At 37.6% G+C, this 12817-nt stretch overlaps 1 protein-coding gene across 5 annotated transcripts in view; it reads left to right on the top strand.

Annotated features, from left to right (window-relative positions):
- dlgap1 (DLG associated protein 1) overlaps nt 1-12817 on the top strand; it is a 100302-nt gene that overhangs the window by 28108 nt on the left and 59377 nt on the right. For 4 of the 5 annotated variants that reach the window (XM_023949940.1, XM_023949937.1, XM_023949939.1 and 1 more), the window contains exon 2: nt 8139-8221. The gene's annotated coding sequence lies outside the window, so the exon portion shown is untranslated. Of the gene's footprint in view, nt 1-474; nt 608-8138; nt 8222-12817 lie in introns of all 5 variants that reach the window. The other variant, XM_023949938.1, reaches the window with a different exon arrangement.

Genomic DNA, 12817 nt, shown 5'->3' with positions numbered 1-12817 from the left:
TTTTAAACTCTGTGGAGAGAGTTTTTGTCTTACCCAATTTATTATGTTTTCTATGGAAGCAAATTTGTTGAAGCTCATCTTTTTGTTCTGTAATGTGTAAAGTGTCTTAGGTTTATTGAGGATGTGTCATTCATTTCCTGTGATATTTGCACATAATTTTTCAGGTCTTTTTACAAGTTAGCACATCTATGTGACTAATATACCAGTGTTAAACCCAAATAAATCATTTTCGGATTTCTTAATATTTTGAAAATGTCAAAATGAAGATGAAAGATTGCAAAGCAAGCACAGGTTTGTAGGTTGGTAAAGAGGGATTTTCAGAGCCAGATTTACACTGTCCTGGGCGAGGATTTTGTCCTGCTTCATGGAGACGGTCAATAAGGCATTCTCTTTTAGTGACTGTGGTGTTCAATGTATCTCAAAAGCTTAAGTCCCATAAGTTGTCAGACACACGTATGTGACATTTATTCTCAGCATTTGATCCATCTCCTGGGGGAGTGGTGAGCTGCAGACTTGGTCACGTTCAAGGAACCGTTTGGTGGTTTAACGAGCTGATGTAGACCAGCAGGAACAGCCCCTTCCAGCCCCTTTCTCCATGCAGCTAGCGGTGAGCTGCGAAATATTTTCCTTTTTATGCACAATATGCACATCCATCTTTGCAAAAGTTTCGATGTTTGTTTTCTGCAACTGTTTAAAACCCGTTGCAAACTTGCTGCCGAGGTCAATTCTAGGTCAACATCGTGAAATGGGCGGCACCCACACAGAGCCAAAGCCGGTGCCTCAGAGATCGAGGCATCTTATTTTTGGGTTGAAAAAAAGCTCTGGAACTAAAAAAAATGTGTTCTTTCATGTGCCAAAGGTAATATATTATCATATACATGGATTTTGTTTGCTATAAAAGGCTAAAGAATGGCATGGTATACTTTAGGAATGAAAAATGAGTATCTTCTACATTTTATAAATGTGTCCAACAATCGGAAATAAAACACAATTTAAAGCCATAAGGAAAAATTTGGTCTGAGCCTCCCTGGAGTCGGTCTGTAAGAACAGGAGCTAGAATACAACTTGTTCTGCTTACACAGAAATCACATCAGTATTCTTTTCACTTGCAGGCTCAGCAACAGTCACACAGTCAGAGATAATGCACCATATGTCTCCTTTATTCCTCTACAGAACTCACACTATGCCTTTACGCTCCTTGCCAAATAGTTCGCATATATCTGATTATGGGAAAATGCCATTTTTATGTATTTTGTTCTGTAAACCCCAGTGTGGTTCCATAAGTACTGAGGATAATGCCAATATTATTATAGTTTTATCATGTCAGGGAGGACAGGATCACATCTAGCTTTGCATCAACTGTGTATTTGTTTTAATGGCTACTTTGTCCACAATCCAAGTCAAGATTTGGTTGAATGTTTGGGTGTTTTTGCTGTAATAGTGAAGTGTTGTAAAGTATTTTTTTGCACCACTACTTTTTCTAAGAGTGTATTTTTGTACTCTGCTCTGCACTTAAAGACTTCTTCTTCCCAGTGAACTCTGCCACACTAAAAAATGATGTCTTTGCTTTCTAGGTCAAAGCTCCAGTCACCAACATTCGGTCTTTCTTTGTGTTTTCACAAAACTGTTGTGTCAAAAAACGGCAATTTTTATTACACTCTTTCTCTTGTGGGAATGTCCGTTTAAACGTTTGCAGATAACTGTGTTGAGCAGATCACCAGTCAATGCATTTTATCCAAGAAAATCAGTTAAAAGAATGTTTTTGTAGGAGAAAAATTTGGCCAGTAGTTCACACAAAAGATAAACAAATAGAGAAGAATTCTTTTTTACTAAAGTAGCACACACAACAGTGGAGAAGGTGGAAGTTAGTGAATCTGTTAAGTTTCAGATCAGATGTGTAAGAACCACTAACTTTGGTGGAGTTACTGGATAGTTTAGGAAAACTATATGAACAAAAATGCTTATAGTATATTCATGGAAAAACCATGCCAAATCCTAAAATATAATCACATGTTAAAAATTATATTTCAAAATGACCATTGCATAGACAATCAAGGAAGTGCCATGTGAGTCCAACTGCTTTCTAACAGTCTTTGTTTTTCCACTGATTATGACTTAATTTATTTAAGCAGTTTCCGTTTTAGATAGTATCTAAGTGGCTTTATTTAGCTTATTTCATTATTTTTCATACATTTTTTATTTAAGTTACATAACTTGATGCTCACTTTGGAACTTGTTTGCAAATTTCTGACTTTCCCCAAAGTATGAGAAGTCAAAGGCTTTAAAATGTTTAATTTTCCGACACAGATTTTTAGCTTAATTGTGTGGAGTTGTGAAAAGCAATACAATATATGAAATCTGTACTTGGCTAAACTATTTAAAAAAACTGTTACTCCCCTCTTTAACCCTTGTCCTTGCTGTTATTTTTACTCCTCATTACAAAACAGTTCAAGCTGTTCTCTCTGTTTTATTAGGACATCTACATCCATGTTAATGTCATTTAATGTTATTTTTTTCTTTCCTTATTAATATTTGTTATTGCAAACTTTTTAAGCCCTAAACACCAAAAAAAAAAAAATCTAACCCTTATTTATTCTAATGCTAAAATCAAGCCACAGTTTCTTAAAGGACCCTAAAATGTTTACAAAAAGTCAAACGCTTCTCATGGTGGATTATTTAAGTAAACACGCGTGTTTTCAAGAACAACCCGTTCTCAGTGTGGTGTTCTTACAGCAACGCTGTGAATTGTTTCATTACGTTCTATTTCTGAGAAGCCAGTTGTGTGTCTTTGAATCATAACCTTGGTTTTAATTAAAAATGAAAATCTTGGTTAAAAATAAAATAACAAAAAAAAAAGAACCACATGCATAACGGCTAATACAGACAACGCTGCACCAAGCAGATCCGTTTAAATGTACATATATATATATATATATATATATATATATATATATATATATATATATGTTTATTTACCACAAACCCAGAGGTACATCTGTTCGGCCATGTAATAACTGTTTCTGAGGATTAAAGCACACAAACAAAAGAGAGAGTTTGTGGCAGCAGATGAGCATGCTGGTTTAATCACAGCTTTTTTTTTTTTTTTTTTAAATCAGGAATTACTTTAATCACACAGAGATTTGGTTTTATGAACGGATTACTTTGCTTTTCTGCACATACATGAGAATGTAAGAGTTCACATTTATCACCGTGTTCCTGCATTTTCTCCTCCCTCTCATTCTTTCTGTTGATTTCAAGAATTGTTGAAGGTGCAGGTGACCCCATCTTTGCTGATGGGATCAGCCTGAATACAAAACATCTTGGAAAAAGTGAACCTTTCCATGAATGCTGTCAGATTGTTGCTCTGAGTTCTCACATGTTTACTGGTAACTGTGTTTGCATTGAAGGGAAAGGGTGGTTTAGGAGTTCAGAGGACTAGCAACACAGAAGCCAAATCCCTTCTTTGTTAATAATTCTCTGCTTTTCACAGCCGCTTTAATCCTCTTCCTCACGTGATTCACCTCTACGTTGCAGAAACGTCGGCATGCTTTACACAAACAAGCAAAGTGCACAAGCTGTTTGTGCGCACGAGCGTATGCTCCAAATCTTTGCTGATCTCAATCGTGTGCATCTGGGTGTATTTCTGTTACGTTTTCAGCCAGATAAGAAACAACATGATAACGTTTGAGTTGATGTTATGAGTTCTTGCTCCACAAATTCAATTCTTTGTCCATAAAAAGCTTCAATATCAGATCTGCTGCTGACTGGTGGGAAGTCATGCTGATGTGAAAATGTAATAAAGCATGGAGATAATCGCTGGTGAAGTTGGAATAATGACCGACAGTGATAGATCTTTGCCACGCCTGCAGGGTGATTATGCATCATGCTAGCCGGGCAGGCGGCTGGTGCTGCTGCTGAGCGTAGCTGGGTCTTGGGGGGGTTGGGGCCACTGGCTGAACCGCTGGCCATTCTAATCTGCCAGAACTTCAAAGGATCCCCCGATAGTCCAAATCCCCGTCTCCTCCAGTCCAGCCTCCGCAGAGAGCTTCCTGTGTTCTTGTCAAACTCTGCTTCATCTTTTATGCAGGCTCTTTCGGGTTTTTTTCTTTATCTGTCAATTTCCTTTTAGTATTATTTTTTTTTAAATAATTCTGTCTCTTGCAGTATTGCTATTATTTAGATTGTAGATTTTGAAGCTAAACTATAGTTGGCCGGAATACTGTTTCAAGTCTTTTATTATTACATAACCAGTTTTGTGTATGTACTGTATGTTTGAAACCTGGTAGCAAGGCGGTGTAGTGGTTAGCGCTCTCGTCTGACAGCTAGAAAGCCATGGTTTAAAACCCAGTAGGGTCTCTCCTGTGTGTCTGTCCTTTGCATGTTCTCCTCATGCATGTGTGGGTTTTCTTCGGGCACTTCAGCTTTCTCCTACAGTCCAAAATCATGCTTCCTAGGGTAATCGGTTACTCTAAATTGTCCCATAGGTGTAAATGTGAGTGTGTGGCTCTCCAAGGTACTGGTGACTTGTCTGGGGCAGTGGTCCCAGCTCCGTGGGACAGTTGGTGGCGGGCTGCAGAGGAAAAAAAAGAACATGCCCTACATCTTTTCAGTTTTAATTTATAATCCGATTCTGGAGGAAGTTTTATTTTGGAAAACTACTGGATACTTTCCACTACTTCTGACTCAGACAAAGAATTGACGCATGTCAAGTTGCTCGGTCACGTGTCGAAAATAAATCTTAAAGAGGCTACACGGACCTCTAAATTGAAACCCTCAAGACAGCAAAGTTAACAAAAAAACAAATGTATTTGTAAAGTTTCTTTTCGTTGAAAAGCTCCAGTGAGGAAACAGTTTTTTAGGGAGTAGGGAGGAAATTTGGACACAGCCGTGACTCTGAACAGGAGTTCAGATGTATGCATGAAAATAGTTTCTTTTCTCTCTTTACTTTTGTTGTCACTGTACCGCGTAGGCGTTTGTTACTCAGCTTTCATTTTTTCATTCATGCTCATCCTCTTCTTACTTAGTCTTTCATGAATACATATGTTGATCCATTTTTAACAAGCCAGCCTTCCTCCAACCTTAAAACCTGTTTTAAGTGATGAGAGCAACGCACGTCAACAGAGTGTGAAATTGAAATTCTCCTGTGAGGAAGAAGGATGATTTACAGGGAACACAGGAAACAGGTGATGTCAAATCTCCTCTTTTACCTAAATTGCTGTCAATTCTCATTTTAATCTCCAGAGTTACGTGGGAATATTGTGTTTTTACCGTATGTACAATTAATGTCCCCATTACAATCCTTTATTTCTGCATTGATATTGCAGAAAATATCAGTTATTTAATTGTATGGCTTTTTCTTCGTCGTTCCAGTGGTTTGTAACAGCAGCTTCAGAAATCTTTTCACATAATATGGCTATAAGACATTAAAAAGGAGTTTCTTCATAGAACACTTGAATAGCAAAATGATTATTTTGGCTGGTGCTTCATCTGTCAAGACTAAAAATATTTCATTTATTGTACCTCTTGGCCAAAACCTTTTACAACAATGCTGATCTTACTTTCAGAGCTGTGAAAACTTAAAAAATAACCCTGATGTTTCTTTTTTCTGCAGCTTTTTATTGTTTGCTTCATCTGTATCTAATTTAGTAAATTCATGCAAAGCGGATTCAGCACATTTAATGATTCAACCCTTCAAGAACATTGCAGCTGGATGTCTAAGTCATTTAACCTCGACTCTTACCAGTTTGGCTGTGATTAAATGCAGATGTAGTTCAAATAAATAACATTTTGGATGAGGATGCGTTTTCTTTTATTTATTTATTTCATTTTACAGTACTATTGTGGAACTGGCCTTTGTGATCTTGAAAAGGATGTTTAATATTTTGTGTCAAAATGGTTCTTAATGAGCATTTCAGTTGAAGTGTACCAGTGGGAGAGCTGTTCTGTTCAGTTAATAAAGCTGCCTCTTCAATATTTCACATTGTAATTTTTTGTTCAAAAAGAGTTATGGTAAAATGATAGCCATCTCAGATTATCCTAATTTTTACCCGTACTTATTTGCACAGCTTTACCCCGTTTTTTTTGTTTTGTTTTTTTTTTAACTAATACAACCCTGTATACCCTACTACGTCAAAGAATTGATAGAAAATTCTTTTTATTTTTTATAATTAGGATGTGTTCAAATTTTTTTGCTAAAATACCACATTTTGCAATATGCAAAATATATTGACATAGGTCTTCAGGAAAAAATACATTTTTGTACCCACTGTCTCAAATTTGATCCACAATTTTTATCATTCTGTAACTGTATTACAAAGAAATACTTGGCAACAAATTTATCAATCTTTCAATATAGCAAGTAGTAATTAAAGAAAAATAACATGAAATGAGTAATTTTCACCATAAAGTTTTGAAAAGTAGCCAGACTTTACCCGGCAAGTCTTTTTGAGATTTAGCGGAACCAGACGTTTTGAAAAGCCCTTACACTGCCCCTAGTGGAAAGTTGATGAACTACAGGGCAGAAAACGTGGACCAAGTTATAGGCAATGGGTTTTTAAGGAAAGTTTTGATCTTGTTAATACGATAGGAGATTTTAGAAATGCATGTATCAAATATGACACAAATGGTTATATGGGGTTCATAATTACACCCCAAGACGATTGAGAGCTGTTAGGAAAATAATAATAATATTGGATTGAAATTTTTCTAAGCTTTTGCAGACGCACAAAGCGCTTAAAATGTGTATTAATTATTCAATCACTCCTCTTTCATACTTGTTGATGATAAGGTACTGATGTAGCCACAGCTGCCGTGGGGTGCCTACAGTCCCTCTGTCCATCACTGGGACATTCATACGGATTTACACACCAGTGGAGCATCACTGGAGGCAGGGAGAGTAAAGCGTATTGCCCAAAGACACATTGACAGTAGGCCAGGTTAGCAGGGATCGAACCGCAGACCCTTCGATTCGTGGCCGACCTGATAAACCACCTGAGTTTAAAAAAGCAAAACCTGGGAAATTCTGTTTTGTACAATTTGGACAAAAACGGACATACATATAGAAATGAGGGAAAGAGTAATTTCTTCCAAAAAATAGTTTTGTCTGTTTATGTTAAAACAGGGTTTCTTTTAACTATAAAAACAAAAGAAATGTTGAATCATTTTTTTCCTTTAATCTAAACCACATATTGTATTTTTGGTATGATTCAAATTGTTTTTAATTAATATAACTAACTCTAACTGTTTAGGAAACTTACCTTGTTCACTGAGTGATGCTGAATCTCCCCAAAAGTATTGTTGACCTCCCTCTGACCTGTTTTCAAATATGTGTGTGTGCAACCTGTTCCTGTCCAGTTCCACCTGGTGGGACTCGGACGGACCACCATCTGCTCTGTGCCTTCAAGTGTGAACTATCTGCCACCTTCTTCACATAACCTTCATGGAATAACAGCATGAATAGATAAATAGATTCATGGAATCTATTTATCAAAAAGCATAACTATGAATTGGCTGTTTCAATTTTTGTAAGGTGCATCTTAAAGTTAAAGTCTTGAAGAAAGGGCTGCTGATGTAAAATCAATATTAACAAAACGGTAAAAAGATGCAAATGAGAGATGAAAAGACCAAATGGAAAAGAAAAGTTTGTGTGAAACCATAAGAACAAAACAGTAAAGGTGATATCACACTTTTAGAAATTCTTTATGCAGAGACACAAAAGTTCAAAACACCTCAAGGACTTGACATGGTAGATTTAAGTAAGTGTAAACATGCTTAAAATAAATTCTACCCCCCCGCCCCTTTGTTGTTTGGAGTCTCCTACCAGACGGGGTGTAGGATCTCAACCAACAGTGTTGCTATTGATTGTACAGCCAAACAAAAAAACTCAGCTTATTATGCAAAAATATTTTAATTTATTTTAATCTTGTCAGTTCAGTCAGGAAAGAAAGTCTATCCTTGGGTCGCCTGAAAAGAAGAAAAAGTTCAATGTTTGCATTATAGTCCAGCATTTCTCCAATAACATAGCACAGTGCAGTGGGAAGCCTGTGCACACATGAACCAAAGCAGCCGCAGCAGCACCAAAGGAGTGTTTGAATGCGCACCTTGGATAAACAACTGATTCCATATTTTTTCTATCTAAGGTGGAGAAATGTTCGCGCACGGACACAAAGTATGGCATTGAGCAAAGTGCAGAAAAGATGGCGAAGATGAAACAATAAAGCCGGTGAGTAATTCTTAGAATACATTTCTACCGGATCATTACATTGTTTGCAGGTATAAGCAACTTCACCAGGTCAGCGATCCCTGGTTCTGCATGCTGAGGCACAACATGTGCAAAGATATACTCTGACATGAATTGCATCAACTTTAAGTCAGCTCATCCATAATTCACCTCTGACCTTTTGAATGCAACCTTCATTGCAGCAGATATAACCTTAAAGAGCATTGTTGGTGGAGACGCATCGGTCAGGACTGACGGGTTGTGGAAAACAGACAGAGTGACGCAGAAGCGACTGGGAGAACTGAGGCGAACTGAAAGAAAAAAGGTTTAAGAGATGTAAATGAGACACGAAAAAGAAGAGCTTTTGTTCAAGATTCAAGAAGTGTTTATTGCCATATTCAGTGAAGTTTCACAGAAATGGAATTTGCTCTGGTGCCAGTGTGCAACATAAAACAAAAGAACAACAGTAAGCATATATTTAAATGTGGATGTTTACACAAAAACTTTCACTGGTGGCAGAACAGAAGCTGGCCTTGAAAATTATACTTAAAAATTGCAGACAAAGGCCAAAACAGAAATTATAGGTAAAAGGAAAAAAATGGGTAGAAAACCAAAATAAATGGTGCTATGAAAAATATTTTACATAATTTTCATAGAATAAAATACTTACCTCTTCAGCCATTTTGCATAAAAGTGTGCCAGAATAGTTTTTCAAAAAAGAACATTTGATATAGTTTTGTGTATAAGTCATAAATGTGTACTCATGATAATGAGTGAATTGAAATAACAGTTACAGATAATGTTCGTTTAGTGCTCCTAATTAGCCAAACCAAACCAAAATAGGTTTTAGACTAACTGTGAAGAAACTGAAAAATGACTCCTCCAAAGCTCAACAACATAGACCTCCATGTTTACCTTTAAAGGGGTGGGAGCTTGAGGGGGATTATTATTGTTTTTTTTAAATTATTACTATTTTTTTAAATATTTGTTTAATGTATATGTATGGCATTTGTTATTTAGTGTGTATAAAAGTTCTACATACTGTAGTTTTGTGCAAAGTTCATTGACAGTGTTCCCTTGTTAATGTGGGTTATGCTCTAAAAAACAAAAAACAGAACAAATCCATGAAGGATGCCTGTAGGTGTTTTGGGGCTGTTAACATACTCCAATGCCCAATTCCAGGCGTCGAGGGTCAGTGTCCTACATGCTTTCCAACCAACCTGCCATTGAAGCTCCTTATTAGTTAAACACACCTGTTCAAGGTTATCAGCAGCAGATAAGGCAGGGTTTCCAGAAACCAGTACGAGGCCTGGATTTGGGCAATCCCAGGCCTGCACACTTTATACACTTTTTTATGACAGACATGAATATTTTTTCACTTTTCTCAGATCAAACCTTCATAGAAAATATTCCGGTTTTGTAGAATGAAAGTTCAAGACCTGCTTGCGATGGAAGATTTACGTAGATTAGGAAAACTTAATGCATTCTGTACAGGAGACATGGCACAGAGACTGGTTGGACAGATTGAGGTCTATTTTGAGGTTTTATTTTTGGTTAACAACACTTTGTGGTGCAATGTGCTATAAATAGAGATTAATTTGATTAAGACCACTGCAACACATCACCTTTTACCTCAAAGCGTATAAAAGACACAATGCTTACATTACGTAACTTAATATACCCACAAATGTGATTGTCTGTCACAGAAATATTATTAATAGTTGAAGCATCATTGATGGTGTGAATTTGTAGATTTCTTACAACCAGATAAGCAACCAGGGGCCTCATTTATAAACGTTGCGTACGCACAAAAGAAGGCGTACGTCACTCTCTACACAAAATGTGCGGTCCTTCACGCAAGCTCTGACCCATATGGAGTCCTATACTGTTCATAATTAAATAAATAAATATTTGATTAAATAAATAAATGTGACCTCATGCAAATACACAATCAACCAATAAATCTAAATACGCCATTGTGAAAAACAGTAACATGAAATAAAAACAAAGCTACTTTGGAAAATATTGATTTTGAAATCCAAGGTTCTGAAAAAAGACGTAGAATTATAATAATATTCCACATGATTAAAAATGAATATTTTAAAATGCTGTTTTAAAATAATGAACAGGTTTTTAAAGCAAAATGAAATATATTGAATAATATAATGGCTAATTTAAAATCAGTGTGAGGGTTTTTCACCATTTCATGGTCTTTTTATATATTTATGAGAGATTTATTGGTTGGTTGTGTATTTGCATGAGGTCACATTTATTTATTTAATCAAATATTTATTTATTTAATTTTGAACAGTATAGGACTCCATAGACCCAGGCGTACGCACAAAAACGGGTGAAATGAGAAACGGCGACACCGTCGGCAGATTGGAAGAAACACGTGAAAGTGGAAATGACAATACTGCCTCTCATAAATAACATGAAGACTTCACAAAGCAAGTCTTACAATTAACAGCTACACGAACACCCGTTTGATCGATCAGCAGTGAAACAAATAAAAAAAATCAAACGAAAATTACAACAGAAATTCAAATGAACACATATTTGCAAAAAGAAAAGTGAAATATGTTCTGCAATATTGGCATGTTGTGCATTTCATCCTCATAAATAATATAGTTAACAGAACGAAATCATGTACAAAACTGATATTCTCGTCAGTGTGTCCGTCTGGCGGAGCAAATATATGTGCAATCAGACAGACAGATGGATAGATAGAGATGCATTAATTGTCCACTGGGGAAAGTTGTTTTCATATTAAAACATGTCTTCATAAGCTATGGAATTATGGTATTCATGCATATGCCTTTAGTTTGTTTTATTTTTGATAAAACCATGTATGGCGTATGTCTCAACCATTCAGAAAGCAACAAGAAATTACATTTGCGCTGAACAATTTCCCATTTCCACGTCGATTATTCCCGACATCTATAGCTTGTCAGATGTAATTAAATGGATGGAAATAAAATGCTCCATCACAATGCGTAATGACGCACAATGGCTGATCTAGCGCTCTTAGAAGATGTGGCAAATGGAAGAATTTGGAGTGAACGCATCTTTAGACAGCAAGAAGACGTGCTGGCAAACGAGGACAACTGGCTTATGAGCCGGTTCCGACTTCCTCGAGCCGTCCTGTTGGACCTCTGCGGGCTTTTGGGGGTGTGTCACCCTGTGCATCTGGCGCGTCGGCGTCCCCCTGCGCCTCAGTCACCACTCCACTAAGGGATTCCCCAATTCTTGCCGCTTGTCTCTCATCAAGAGGGGTCAGCTCCGGTGCCCAACCCCGGTGCCTCATTTATAAAACTTTGCGTAGGATTTGCGTCAGAAGTGGCGTACGGATGAAACATAGGATGTGCGTACGCACAGAAATATTCGGATTTATAAAACCGTGCGCACGCACATCCTACGCATCTTTCCCTTAATAAATCACAACCAATTCTAAATGCAGCGCAGCTTTTGCGGCCTCATGACACACCCATAGTTGCCCATAAATAGTCCATGAAACACCCACAAATGAATATTCATTGATTGCGAAACCATGGCACACACCGAGAGGAAATTAAAAAAAACGTATCTTCACTCAATGTGAAGTAGAATTTATCGTTGGCGAGGTGTAAAAGAGGAGAAAAGTGTTGTTTGGAAGGCGCAGTGTGGGCATTACTGATGCCAAAAAGCCACGTGAGTGGCAGACGCCGTTATGCTGTAGCCTCACAACCTCGGACCGTGGTTAAATAAAAAAGAAATGGTCGGACATCAAAGTCGAGGCAAAAAAACGTCTGGCGCTGCAGCGCCAGAGTGTGTCTGCCACGAGGGGGGGGGGGGGGGGGGACACCGGAGCTGACCCCTCTTGATGAGAGACAAGCGGCAAGAATTGGGGAATCCCTTAGTGGAGTGGTGACTGAGGCGCAGGGGGACACCGACGCGCCAGATGCACCGGGTGACACACCCCCAAAAGCCCGCAGAGGTCCAACAGGACGGCTCGAGGAAGTCGGAACCGGCTCATAAGCCAGTCGTCCTCGTTTGCCAGCACGTCTTCTTGCTGTCTAAAGATGCGTTCACTCCGAATTCTTCCATTTGCCACATCTTCTAAGAGCGCAAGATCAGCCATTGTGCGTCATTACGCATTGTGATGGGGCATTTTCTTTCCCTCCATTTAATTACATCTGACAAGCTATAGATGTCGGGAATAATCGACGTGGAAATGGGAAATTGTTCAGCGCAAATGTAATTTCTTGTTGCTTTCTGAATGGTTGAGACATACGCCATACATTGTTTTATCAAAAATAAAACAAACTAAAGGCATATGCATGAATACCATAATTCTGTAGCTTATGAAGACATGTTTTACTATGTAAACAACTTTCCCTAGTGGACAATTAATGCATCTCTCTCTATCTATCCATCTGTCTGTCTGATTGCACATATATTTGCTCCGCCAGACGGACACATTAACGAGAATATCAGTTTTGTACATTATTTTGTTCTGTTAACCATATTATTTATGAGGATGAATTGCACAACATGCCAATATTGCAGAACATATTCACTTTTCTTTTTGCAAATAAGTGTTCATTTGAATTTTTGTTT

This window comes from Oryzias latipes, chromosome 20 (genome assembly GCF_002234675.1).
Source record: "Oryzias latipes chromosome 20, ASM223467v1".
NCBI classification, from domain to species: Eukaryota; Metazoa; Chordata; class Actinopteri; order Beloniformes; family Adrianichthyidae; genus Oryzias; species Oryzias latipes.
Note: the sequence above shows the minus strand (reverse complement) of the source record. Positions and strands in the feature narration are given on the sequence as shown.